At 43.1% G+C, this 14,229-nt stretch overlaps 1 long non-coding RNA gene across 1 annotated transcript in view; it reads left to right on the top strand.

The window, feature by feature from the left end:
* Window positions 1-10,524, top strand: part of LOC140471317 (uncharacterized) — a 47,435-nt gene extending 36,911 nt beyond the window's left edge. The window contains exon 2 of the long non-coding RNA XR_011956965.1: window positions 10,283-10,524. This is a non-coding gene — a long non-coding RNA (uncharacterized lncRNA). The remainder of the gene's footprint in view (window positions 1-10,282) is intronic.
* Window positions 10,525-14,229: the final 3,705 nt, after the last annotated feature.

Raw genomic sequence — 14,229 nt, 5'->3', positions numbered from 1 at the left:
GTTAGATATCACCAGTTATTGGTTCCTGCAGAGTTCAGCAATGCAGTACAATGTTACAAAGGAACAGAATAATTTCACGGACACTACATTAACCCTTTTGTGAAGGACTTGGCAAAGGTGACATAAAACAATTATTTTGGGTGTCTAATGGCTCAATGGGTAAATGTGCCACCCAAGGCTGGCAAGCAATGAGAGTAGGAAGATCCCAAGTGCGATCCCTCATCTGTGCAGAGTTACCCAGCATCAGCCAAATTGTAACTTCAGAGCTGCAATCATTGACTTTGTTTATGAGTAGGGTAAAATCAGCTGCTCTCTACCATTATGCATTCATTCTGTTGGAAAGTAGGCAAATATGAGTGGCAAATGTGGCCGCTTGATTGGCGCCCCAACACCTATCTTAAAAATATTCACTTCAACCACAGTGGCAGCAGTTTGTACAGGATATACTGCAGCAACTTGCAAAGCCTGTGACCTCTACCCTTTTGAAGGATAAGGAAGGCAGAGCCATAAGAACATAGGATCACGATGGCAACCAACATCCTGTCTTGGAAATATTTCACTGTTCTTTCATCGCCGCAAGACTTTGGAACTCCTTCATTAACAACACTGTGGAAGAGCTTCACATGCAGCCTGCAGTGGGTACAAGAAGATGATTCCCTATCACTTCACAAGGACAGTTATGAATCATCAACAAATGCCAGTCATGGAATCCCTGCAGTGTGAAAGCAGGCCATTCGGTCCATTGAGTCCATATCTATCCTTTGAAGAAGAGGATCCCACCCCGCTATCCCTGTAACTCTGCACTTCCCACGGCCAATCCACCTAACCTTCACTTCCTTGGACACCATGGGCAGTTTAGCATGGCCCATTCATCTAACCTGCACATCTTTGGACTGTGGGAGGAAACCAGAGCACCCAGAGGACACCCATACAGACACAGGGAGAATGTGCAAGCTCCACACAGACTCTCACCTGAGGTTGGAATTGAACTGGGGTCCCTAGCAGCAGTGCTAACCACTGTATACCCACATCCCATGAATTACATTAAGGGACTAACTATATTCCAGTAAGAGTCAGTATCTTCAGTTGGGAGGAAAATGGTTGATTTTTTTGTTAAAACAAAGAGGGTGTGGCTTTTAAAAAACTGATACTTGAGAATTGTCAGGCATGTAATCTTGAGCAATCTTGGCACCAATGAAAGCCTGCTTATCTGAATTCTCCAGATCACTTTAGGTAACCAGCAAACATGTAGAGATTATATATGGAGCTGTCATTAGACAGACAGCACGTACAAGGAGCACCTCCAGGATCGTGGTATAGTGAGAGGACAACTTAAAAAGAAAAGGGGAGTTAAATTGGATAGCCCTGAAGAACATAGGGTTCAGCATGCACGATCACCCTGCACACAATTCAGGAATTGTAGGCATCACAATGTGCTGCCTGTGTATTACCACAATTGCTGCATTCAGCATGCATTAAACATACTGTTGAGGAGCAAATTACTGCAGATGCTGGAATCTGTACTGAAAACAAGAAATGCCAGCGATCACAGTGGGTCAGGCAGCATCCATGGAGAGAGCAAGTTAACATTTCGACTTGAAACATTAGCTTGCTTTCTGTCCTGACCCGCTGTGATCTCCAGCATATCTTGTTTTCAAACATGCTGTTGAGTTGTTGTCAGCCTCAAGCTGGGGGTCCAAAAATAGAGAGGTGGTAGCACCATTGAAACCAGCCTGCACTGCATAATGCATTTTCTTAAAAGGGAGATTCATTGTGGCTCAAGTAAGTGAAGTCCCTCTACACCTCCATCTGATGTGGCAAAAGTCATAACATGAGAAAGAAGATTTTTAAGGTGCTTGGATGTTGCAATAGAGGCTTTGGCAGAGGAGATGCAAAGAATAAGAGAAGTAGATGCAAGAGGTGATGAAGGCTTGCAGCCAAAATGGTCAAATAGTTGCAGTGATGAACGCCAGGAATCTAACTCTTATGACCCAGAATGCAATGCCACAAGAAGTTCTATTACCTCACACAATTGATCAAAGTGAATGGATTTGGGCCTCAGGCACTGCTCAGTTCGTCACATCCCTATCGCCCACCTCCTAACAATCTTTATCAATCAAGACTCATACCTAACATTCATATGCTACACCTCCCCCTCCCCCCACACATAGCAAGCCTCAAACCCACAGCTCACAGGCACTGCCAGTAATTCACCCATCTCTTGCAGGAAATGGTTGCACATAACTGGAGACAGCAGGAACTAACAGAAAGGGGAATACCATGCTTTCATAACCTGATTACCACGGAGGGTCAGGGCTTACTGTCATTAGAGCAGCCATTTCTGAAGTTATGGTGAGCAGCAGGGCTGAGAACTGGTAAGATAATGGGGGGGTTCCTCTTGTACAAGGTACTGTCAATGGTTCTGAAAGAGTCAATGTTGAAGTTGCATTAGCTCCACCCAATCTGATAATGTCTTCGGGGACAGACTCAGACAGTCTCTCATGAGATCTCATTGGAGACAGATGTATCACCTCTGGTTCCCAATAGTTCTAATTCTGCTGATCTAGTTAATGTTATTTGCACCTATTGGTATCATGCAATAAACTACACATTGTTATGCAAATCAAATGGCTCTTCTTGTTAAAGACTCAATGATTTATCCTCTGCCACTGATCATTAGATAGGCAATTTGACACTGCATAGTGAAGGAGGGTCTGGTGGGTACAGCGAGGATTGGAATGCATTACCTTGGGTATTCTGATTTAGGAAGTTTCCATTTTCTTACGTAAGTTACTGTTAACCATTAATTTACATTTTTGTTACAGTGCCCCAGTAGGGGCTATCTGCCATTGTTGGTATTTCGGACTGGAAGGGTAGAGGGAACTTTATTCTGTATCTAGCTGCATGCTGTATCTGTCTCAGATAAGGACAATGTTGAGGTAGCTTCATTTTCAGTATAAAAGAGAAGACAGAACACTAATCTGTTCCTAATCCCATGCTGTCCTGGGAGTATTTAATAGAGACCACGTTGAGAAAGCCTTACTTCCATTTTAAGAGAGTAGAGAACTTTACTCTATCTAACTGCTTGCCATCCCTGTGCTGAGAGTATTTGATGGGGATAGTGTAGAGGAAGTTTTTCTGTATCTAATCCCATGCTGTCCCTGTCCTGGGAGTGTTTGATGGGGACAGTGCAGAGGTAGCTTTACTCTGTATCTAACCCTGTGCTGTCCCTGTCCTGGGAGTATTTGATGGGGGACAATGTAGAGGGAGCTTTACTCTGTATCTAACCCTGTGCTGTCCCTGTCCTGGGAGTGTTTGATGGAGACAGTATAGAGGGAGCTTTACTCTGTATCTAACCCCATGCTGTCCCTGTTTTGAGACAAAGTTAAAAATCACACAACGCCAGGTAGCTGTTTGTTCAATATATCATTTCACCTGCATGGCACTGTAATCTTTTGCTATAAATTGTGTCTTATGATCCTGCTGCAAGGCTACCTGATGAAGGAGCAGCGCTCTGAAAGCTAGTGCTTCCAAATAAACCTGTTTGACTATAACCTGGTGTTGTGTAATGTTTAAACTTTGTCCACCCCAGTCCAACACCGGCTCCTCCACAACCTGTCCTGAGAGTGTTTGCTGGGGACAGTGTAGAGGCAGTTTTACTTTCAGTTTAAAAAGAGGGTGTGCTGAGCACCATAGAGGCTGGGGTGCATCATCACTCTGGAGAGTATGCTATTTTGATTTGTTAAATTTCCATTTACCATATTTAGATTATGTTGACCATTTGGTTTGTAATTTAGTTCCAGTGCTTCACTGATTAACCCAATTATGGTTTCATTTGAAAAGAGTGAAAAAAAAGAAGAGGATCTGGTGGGCACTGTAGAGGCTGGGGTGCATCGTCACCACAGACAATGTTATTTTGAATTAGAAAGTTTCTGTTCATGTTTTACAAGTTTCTGTTAACCATTTGGTTGTGTTTTTGGCATAGTGCCAGGGGCTGTTTAACTACTTGTAAATGATTTCACTTCAAAAGAGTAGACAAGGAGGATTTTTTTGATAAGTTCCTGTTCTAAGTCAGTAAATTTCTAATGGAGATTTTGTCCTACAGAGCCCCACCAGATCTAACCTGATGCAATTTTCTTTTTAAAAGAATAGAAGACTGGTGGCTGTGAACTATGCAATCACGTTATTTTTATTTATTCGTACGATGTGGGCATCACTGGCTGTGCCAACATTTATTGCTATCATAGTTGCCTTGGAGCATGTGTTCCCAAGCATCTGCTGTTCTGCAACTTCTGAGTGATAGAGGTCACAGGTTTAGAAAGTGTTGTCAAAATAAGTAGTGCTTCATGTAGCTGGTACATACTGCTGCTACTGTGCGTTGGTGATGAAGGGAGTGAATGTTGAAGGTGATGGATAGAATGGAATAAAATCCCTACAGTGTGGAAGCAGGCCCTTCAGCCCAACAAGTCTATACCAACCCTCTGAAGAGTAACCCACACAGACCCATTCCCCTACCATCCTATATTTACCCTTGACTAATGCACCTAACCTACACATCCCTGAACATTGTGAGCAATTTAGCAAAGCCAATTCACCTGACTTGCACATCTTTGGATTGTAGGAGGAAACCAGAGCACCCAGAGGAACCCCACGCATACACAGGGAGAATGTGCAAACTCCTCACAGGCAGTCGCCAGAGGCTGGAGTCGAACCTGGGTCTCTGGTGCTGTGTGAGGCAGCAGTGCTAACCACACCATGCCGCCCATAAATGTAGGGCCAATCAAGTGGGCAGCTCTGTCCTGGATTGTGTCAAGCTTTAGAGGTGCACGAATCAAGACAAAGGGGAGAATATCCCATCATACTTCTGCCGCGTGTCTTTTCGATGATGGACAGGCACTGGGGAGATGGGATGCTGGGGGCTTCTGGAGGTGGCCAGGATGGAGCATCTGCTCAACACTTCTGGCAAAGGTATCGGAACATATTTTGAGATTGTCTTTTGCAGTGATGTGATGCGCTCCCCTGCTCCCTACCTCTATCACTGATGATGGGGGTATTTGTAGAACCTCCACATGGAGCAAGTTGTTGATTGTTCACCACTGGACATGACTGGATGTGGCAGGACTGGAGAGCTTACAGCTGATCGATTGGTTGTGGGATTGCTTAGCCCCATGTATAGCATGCTACTTCCACTGTTTGGTATGAAAGTAGTCTGGTCATCTAGCTTTCCCCAAATTGACCCTTCATTTTTGCTGTGCCTCTCCCTGGCCCTGTCATCCTGCATGCTTCATTGATGAAAATGTGTTGCTGGAAAAGCGCAGCAGGTCAGGCAGCATCCAAGGAACAGGAGAATCGACATTTCGGGTATAAGCCCTTCTTCAGGAAACCTTCCTGAAGAAGGGCTTATGCCCGAAACGTCGATTCTCCTGCTCCTTGGATGCTGCCTGACCTGCTGTGCTTTTCCAGCAACACATTTTCATCTCTGATCTCCAGCATCTGCAGTCCTCACTTTCTCCTCCTGCATGCTTCATTGAACCAAGCTTGATCCCATAGTAATGGTGGAGCAAGGATATGCCAAGCCATGGGGTTACAGATAGTGGCTGAATACAATTCTGCTGCTGTTGGTGGCCCATAACGCCTCATGGATTCCCAGTTGCTAGGTTCAAGTTTGTCCCATTTAGCACAGTGATAATGCTACAAAATACAATGGATTGTATTTTCAGTGTGAAGGCAGGACTTTAACTGTTGCAGTGGTCACTCTTACCAATGCTGTCATGGACAAAGGCAACAGGTCGATTGGTGAGCATGAGGTTAAGTAAATGTTTCCCTCTTGATGGTTCCCTCCCCCACTCTAGTAACCCCATGCTTTAGAACTTGGTGAGTGCAGTTAATGGTATGGCTAAACCACTCTATGACAGAATGTAAAAAGAAATTAGTGCAGGCAAATGTTGGCTCCTTACAGTCTGAAACAGGAGAATTAATAATGGAAAACAAGGAAACGACAGAGCTATTAAACAACTACTTTAGATCAGTCTCCATAGAAGACAACACCAATATCTTCTACACCACAAGGTTCAAGGAAGGAAGAATTGAAGGAGATTAGTATTAGTAATAAAAGGTCATGTGAAATTAATGAGACTGAAAACTGATTAATCCACAGAGCCTGATAATCGATGTCCCAGATATTAAAGGAGGTGGCCATGGAAATAATAAACAAGTTAATTGTCAGCTTCCAAGATTGTGTGGATTCTGGTACAGCACAAGCAGATGGGAGCACAGCAAATGTAACTCCACTGTTTAAAAAAAAAGGGAGAAAACCAGGAATTACTGACCAATTTGTGTAACATCAGTAGTAGGGAATGTGCTAGGGACTATTATAACAAAGATGTGATCACAGAACTTTGAAAATACAATGGGATTGCACAAATATACTGGCTTGACAACCCTACTGGTAGGCTTTGTTTTGAGGATGGAACTAATAGAATAGATGAGGGAGAATCAGTGGATGTAATGTTTTTCAATTTTCAGACAGGTTCTTAGAGGTTGGTGTGCAAAATCAAAAGATATGGGATTGGTACAAATATACTGGCATAGATTGAGAATTGATTAGCAGATAGGAAACAGAAAGAATAATTGGATCTCCTTTGGAGTGGAAGGTACTGCAGGGATCAGGATGGTGGGATTGACATATGAGGAGCGATTGGGCCTGTGTTTACTGGAGTTTAGAATAATAAGATTGTACCTCATTGAAAAATCTTAAATTCTGACAGACTGGACACAGGGGTAATGTTTCCCCTGACCACAGGGGTTCAGAGCAAGGGATTACAGTTGCAGTCCAAAATGGCCCTACCATGAATCCTCTGATGAGGAGAAATTTCTTCGCTCAAAAAAAAAGGTGGTAAACCTGTGGAAGGCTGTGGAGGCCAAAACACTGAATATGTTTAAGAAATAAATAAATAGCCTCCAGCAATCTAAGGGATCACTATAATCATGTTAAACAGTGGAATGGCTCAATGAGCTGAAAGGCTATTTTCTGTGGTGCTATGTTCAAGAACAGACACTAGGTGAATGTACAAGAGTGAATTGTTCGTATACAATATAGTATGATTTGATTTTAAAATTACTGTTTATTTTGTGGTAGTTATTAAGCAAAAATAAGAAAGCATACATAGTGACAGTCAGTGACAGAGGGCAGCGAAGATATGGATGTATTGGTGAATGGGGAATTGGAATTGCGTTCACTAGTACTATATTCCAGTGAGTTGTTCACAAACAGACCAACTATGTGTGCGTGATGGCAGGTTAGATAGCAAATGACAAATCATGATACATACTCTGCTGAGTACAACAGAGCTCCTCCAGAGTGAACAGGCAGCTGGAGACTTGTTTCTGAACAGGAGTGATCTGTCACAAGTGTATATTGGTTTCACACAAGAGTCGTCAGTCTCAAGGTTAGTGTTATCATCTAGTAGGGTCTGGCAGGGAGGGATATCTAATGGAACTAGAGAATAGTTTGTAGTTCTATATTAATTAAGGGTTAATTGAATGAGACATAGATGCACTGGACAGGGAGGCGATGGCCTCATGGTATTATTGCTGGACTGTTACATGGATAGGATAAATAGACAAGGTCTTTTCCCTGGGGTGGGGGAGTCCAGAACTAGAGGGTGAGGGGAAAGATTTAAAAGAGACCTACGGGGCAACTTTTTCACACAGAGGGTGGTATGTGTATGGAATGAGCTGCCAGAGGAAGTGGTAGAGGCTGGTACAATTACAGCATTTAAAAGGCATTTGGATGGGTATATGAATAGGGGGACATAGGCCGGGTGCTGGCAATGGGACTAGATTGGGTTGGGATATCAAGTCGGCATGAATGAGTTGAACCGAAGGGTCTGTTTCTGTGCTGTATATCTCTATGACTCTCTGACCTGGGTTCGAATCCTTCCATGGCAGAGGGTGGAATTCGAATTCAATAAAAATCTGGAATTGAGAAACTAACGATGGCCACAATAATTGTCAGTTGTTGTGAAAAATCTATCTCGTGCACTAAATTCCTTTAGGGAAGGAAACTGTCATCCTTACCTGGTCTGGCCTACATGTCACTCCAGACCCACAGCAATGGGGTTGATTCTTAACTGCCCCCGGGCAATAAATGTGGCCGAGCCAGTGACACAGACATCCAATGAATGAATAAACAAATCTGGGGAGTGAGTGATCAGTATGGTTGAAGTTTGTGAGGCAAGGAGTGACGAACAAAGGTAAATGACTGGACTCTGTCTAACCAGCATTTTCACCTCAGTCAGCAGACAGTTCTTGTTACCCAGTAACAACCTTTGGATGACCATGATGGCTTAGCTGAAGCAGACAAAGTAACCTGCTGCAGAATGAAGGCATTGTGACTTGCTGTCAGCATAGCAGGTGTTGATCTGTCTAGGGTCACACAACAGCTCGACGTTTGATGGGGGAAACCCTATTGTTGTGGTAGATCTCAAAGTTGGCAGGGTGTACCCACAAAGCAATAGGTGTATTAAGTGGTACGTGTATGGAATAAGCTGGCAGAGGAAGTGGTAGAGGCTGGTACAATTACAGCATTTAAAAGGCATTTGGATGGGTATATGAATAGGAAAGCCAAAGGGAAAGCCTTATGTCCTATTCACCTGCTGCTTCCTGGCAAGGGAGGATGAAACATGATCAGCTTTCTTTGAAAGTCAAGCCTCCATGACTTGCCTTGCATGATAGTGGATAGCAGGCTGCTGAATGGTGCAAAGACCTCCAGCCAGGCACATCAGAACCATTACTATGATGACAGGCAACACAGTCCTTGCTTTGCTCTGAGATTGTGGCAGCAGCCATACAGAGAGAAGCAGATTTCAATGAGGAAATTTTTACTGAAACCCAGGCATCTTGAATGTTGTTACTCGCTGAGGTTCAGGTAAGAGAGTTCCTCCTTGAAACAAGAGTGCATATGGGCTCCTATCTTTTCGAGCAGTTTTTCCTGCTTTGTGTGTCCCCTGTTCATTTTCCAAGTTATGCTTTTTTGGAAGTCAAATGTCTGCTTGCGTACTAATATCTGGAAGCACTCTTGTTTGTACAGAGGCCTGTAGTCAGGACCAAGTGCCTTGTAAATGTTAAGAGACAAAAACTCAAAATTGCTGGAAAAGCTTGGCAGGTCTGGCAGTATCTGTGGAGAATCAAAGTTAACATTTCAGGTTGAGTGACTCTTCCTTTAGCCACTTTAAAGAACTGTAGAAAGCACCAAATACTGTAGAAAGAATCCAAACATAGCTGAAAGGAGACATTAAGTCAAAGTTTTTAATTTTTTCCAGTCATCAGGACAGGGACATAAGAAATCAAAGTTGGAAAAGGTACATTGATTTCTACAGCATGAGAAGAGGGTACCGATTGGTTAGGCCATTGCTAGTAATGTAGATACAGAAAGATCATTTAACTATTCAATCTTTGTTCTCAGACCAGATGGGTATACTGATTGTTAATCTTTGCATTCCCCACAGCAACACCTGACCAATCTCAATTACACCGTTCTGAATTAGAAAAGGGCAATCTATATGACAAATTCCTTTTGCCGACATCAACCAGGATCTGTGTGTGAACACGTGTAGCTTCTAGAATTCACAATGCACATTACACTCAGGCTAATAAACAATATAGAAACCAGGTCCCGACAAAAGGAGAGTTTTATTCCCTCAATCACAATCAGCAGGGCTGCAAACAGAGTGCTGGCTTTCTCGCAGGCAAATTATTTTGACTCCACAAACAAAGTGATGTTCAAACTTCAAAAATCCAAGGGAAAAAATAATCAATGAGGGCCAGTGTAAATAGGTTATATTGTTCACTGCAGACAATCAGCCTTCAGCCATATAGCAGGCCTCAGCAGGGTCTATTACTGTCATACTGCAGTGTCATGCTGCTTGGAACTCTCCACAAGCAGCCTATTTGCAATTGTAGTCCAATGCACTCATGAGGAAGCTAGATAATGGAATATCTTCTGTCATTGCAGTGGCAGAGGAAGTCTGCATCAATGAGCATCCAGAGCTGGCACCAACTCCATCCCCATGGTGTATTTGATGTCACTGATCCATGGAAACCACTCTTATTCCACACAATATTTGGTGTTCCTGCTTCCTGTGAGTGGGAGGGAGGCATGAGGGGTCACAAGCATTGTGGACAAGTGTTTGGAGTGGGGCAGTGGGCAAATTGTTACTCCAGGATTTGAATTCATTTAAGATGTCTGAAAGACACTCACTGTATTGCTTCTTTGATGCAGGCACCTCACTGTAGTGTCATTGGCACTGCAGCTACAGGAATGATGAGTACACCCATCCCAGCAAACCCAGCCATTGAATAAACCACACATGGAAGGAAACAATAGAAGTGCGATGAAGATGGATAGAAGAAGACTTCAGTGCAGCAGAAATGCTAACAAAAACCAGATGGGCTGAATAACCGGTTTCTGTGCTGTAAATACTGTGTAATTCTACGAAATTAATAAAAGTCAGAGCAAACAAATTTGTCTTATCTTAAATAAATTTCATTGTCTTTGCATATCGTCCCTCGTGAAACCAGTGGTATGGAGGCCAATGATTGGTCTGTATGGCTCAGTGAACCATCCAATTCAATCCAGCAGAGAGTCTATGAATTCAGATAGATCTGAAACAATTTCAAACACACAGTTATCAATTTGTATCCTTCAAAATTCATTTTTGCTGAGGTGATCTTCTGGCATCCTCTCTGTTCACTGAATTGTTTATCACTTCACTTCTGAAACAGTGACGTTTACAATGGGAAATTGGACTGACTGTCAGAATTCACTTCCCCATTTTTAAACCAAGTTCAGTCTTGTTTGAATTGGACCTCTTATAAATCCTACTTGTGCATTTCGACTCCTGTCTCTATTTTGCAACACTGACATTTCCTGTTGTTTGGACACACAGAGTTAAATCCAAAACACAGTCTGCAGGAAGTCTGGAAGACTCCAGGATGACATTTCTCTGATTTTAGATTTACTCGATTGAACCTCTGACAGAAGTAAGCTTTTGCTTAAGATTATGTCCAGACTTTAAATTTCACTTAATGTTTACATCTGAAAGATTGACCGCAATGCAGGATTTTCTCTGTGAATAGTGTGACTCCAGTTAGAGAAATGTGGTTTGTTCCCTTTTCAATTTTTTTTAATATCCCCTTCCAATTCTGCCCAGATAATATCAGATTTCAACAGCAATCCAGAACTGTATATCTGCCAAATGACTGAACTTCACGTGTACAAACGATTTTCAATCATCCCAACTGACCCAGATCCAACATCCAATCACAGCCCCTTTCATTTCACAGGGGTCCATTACATGGCAATTAGGGACAAAATTCCTGGCTGAGCTTTCTCATCCCTAGCTGAGGTACACTGAAGTAGTGACACTGCCAGTGCTGATTTAGCTCACGTTCCTCATCCGTGTGTGTCAACAACATATCAGAAAAGGGACACACATGTCTCGGGAACCCAAAGTTGGTACTGGAGGTGGAGGGCGCTGCAAATACTGGACCCATTCCTGACCATTTTAGGCAGCCAATTCAGTTCCATTGAGAGCCTTGTTTAAGTTGATCAACTGGGCGAGTTTCCTGCCATAATGGGAGGTGGTTAGGAGTCCAATGCACCAGGTTGGCCTACAGCCCTCCCCTGCCTGGGTGTGGGTGCAGCCAAAGGCTGCCATGCAGAATGGTGGCCTGGCTGCAGTATTACAGAGGCATGAAGAAATGGGAGAGGGCACCCTCATGAAGTGACCTTATAACCATCCATTATTGCTGTTCCTCACAAGTTAAACAGCGCCTGGAGAATGCATTTCTGTGCCAGTTAAGGGGACACCCAAATTATCCAAAGAGTAATTATTTATAGAGTCACAGAGGTCTACAGCATGAAAATGGGCCCTTTGGTCCAACTTGGCCATGTCACCCAGTTTTCACAATTTAAACCAATCCCATTTGCCTACGTTTGGTCTATATCCTTCCATACCTATCTCATCCATCTACCTGTCTAAAAGCTTCTTAATTGACAAAATTGTACTTGCCTCCCTTTTACAGGAGGACTGAATCATTTACAGAGCCTTAGATGAGATTTGCATACACCATTTGCTTCCTGGAGCCACTTTCAGACTCTGGCTGAACCTGCTGGGAGAGGGTGGAACACCAGAACCTTGCAGCTAGTCTGCTCCAAGTCCAACAAAGACAAAAATATAGAAAAACTGCCAAAATCAGATATCTCCAGGCAACTATTTGGACAGCTTAGCAGCTACATTGAAGTGCTGTCAGACAGACAGCTAAATAGAAGGGATGGAAAGGTTCCCCGTGGGAGACTGATTAGCAAGGTTAGATCTCATGGAATACAGGGAGAACTAGCCATTTGGATACAGAACTAGCTCAAAGGTAAAAGACAGAGGGTGGTAGTGGAGGATTGTTTTTCAGACTGGAGGCCTGTGACCAGTGGAGTGCCACAAGGATCGGTGCTGGACCCTCTACATTTTGTAATTTACATAAGTGATTTAGATGTGAGCTTAAGAGGTACCGTTAGTAAGTTTGCAGATGACACCAAAGTTGGAGGTGTAGTGGACAGCAAAGAAGGTTACCTCAGATTACAACAGAATCTTGACCAGAGGGGCCAATGGGCTGAGGAGTGGAAGATGGAGTTTAATTCAGATAAATGCGAGGTGCTGCATTTTGGGAAAGCAAATCTTAGCAGGACTTATACACTTCATGGTAAGGTCCTAGGGAGTGTTGCTGAACAAAGAGACCTTGGAGTGCAGGTTCATAGCTCCTTGAAAGTGGAGTCACAGGTAGATAGGATAGTGAAGAAGGTGTTTGGTATGCTTTCCTTTATTGGTCAGAGTATTGAGTACAGGAGTTGGGAGGTCATGTTGCATCTGAACAGGACATTTGGAATATTATGTGCAATTCTGGTCTCCTTCCTTTCAGAAGGATGTTGTGAAATTTGAAAGGGTTCAGAAAAGATTTACAAGGATGTTGCCAGGGTTGGAGAATTTGAGCTATAGGGAGAAGCTGAACTGGCTGGGGCTGTTTTCAGAGGAGCAGGAAAATTGATGTTTCGGGCAGGAGCACTTCATCAGGTTCCTGCCCAAAACATCGATTTTCCTGCTCCTCCGATGCTGCCTGACCTGCTCTGCTTTTTCAGCACCACTCTAATCTTGACTATGATCTCCAACATCTGCAGTCCTCACTTTCGCCTAGGGCTGTTTTCCCTGGAGTGGAGGCTGAGGGGTGACCTCATAGAGGTTTATAAAATCATGAGGGGCATGGATAGAATAAATAGACAAAGCCTTTTCCCTTGAGTAGGGGAGTCCAGAACTAGAGGGCATAGGTTTAGGGTGAGAGGGGAAAGACATAACAGAGACCTAAGGGGCAACATTTTTCATGCAGAGGGTGGTGCGTGTGTGGAATGAGCTGCCAGAGGAAGTGGTGGAGGCTGGTACAATTACAGCATTTAAAAGGCATTTGGATGGGTATAGAACAGGAAGAGTTTGGAGGGATATGGGCCAGGTGCTGGCAGGTGGGACTAGATTGGGTTGGGATATCTGGTCGCATGGATGAGTTGGACCAAAGGGTCTGTTTGTGTGCTGTACAGCTCTATGACTCTATGACATAAGACTATATAAGAAGCTATTATAGAAAGATACAGAAATGTTTATTCTCGGTAATACACATGCAATCATAGAGACTGAGAGTATTTTACAGTTTGAGTCATCTCTCATAGTATCCAATGCCTGAGGTAATAATAGCCCAGGTCTATTATCGAGGATTGATGGTGTGTCTTTCACTTAAATAAAAGGTTCTTTGATTATTTACCCCGAAGAGAAAGACAGCAGATGGGAGGGTGGGGGGAAGGGAAATAGTTGAGAATGACAAATGATTTGCAGGCTGGTTTATTTGATTTAAGGGAGTCTTGTGGGAGAATCATGTACTTTTAAAAATATATGATGAGATCTTATTTTATTGTACATGAGGATTCACATTTTTAGCTGGCAGAGACTCAGGATTTTATGTGAATGTAAGAATTTGATATTACATGGTGAGGGAATTAAGATTTCCACATGTGAGGAACTCATTCTTTTATGTGCTTCATTTTAATAATATGTTGTTCACTCACTGGTTTCAAAATGTATCCAGCCCTTAGTTGCAAAGGTTATGTTTCTGCAGTAGAATGTTCTGAAG

Source organism: Chiloscyllium punctatum, chromosome X (genome assembly GCF_047496795.1).
Source record: "Chiloscyllium punctatum isolate Juve2018m chromosome X, sChiPun1.3, whole genome shotgun sequence".
NCBI lineage: Eukaryota > Metazoa > Chordata > Chondrichthyes > Orectolobiformes > Hemiscylliidae > Chiloscyllium > Chiloscyllium punctatum.
The sequence above is the reverse complement of the archived record's forward strand: the minus strand, read 5'-3'. Positions and strand labels throughout refer to the sequence as shown.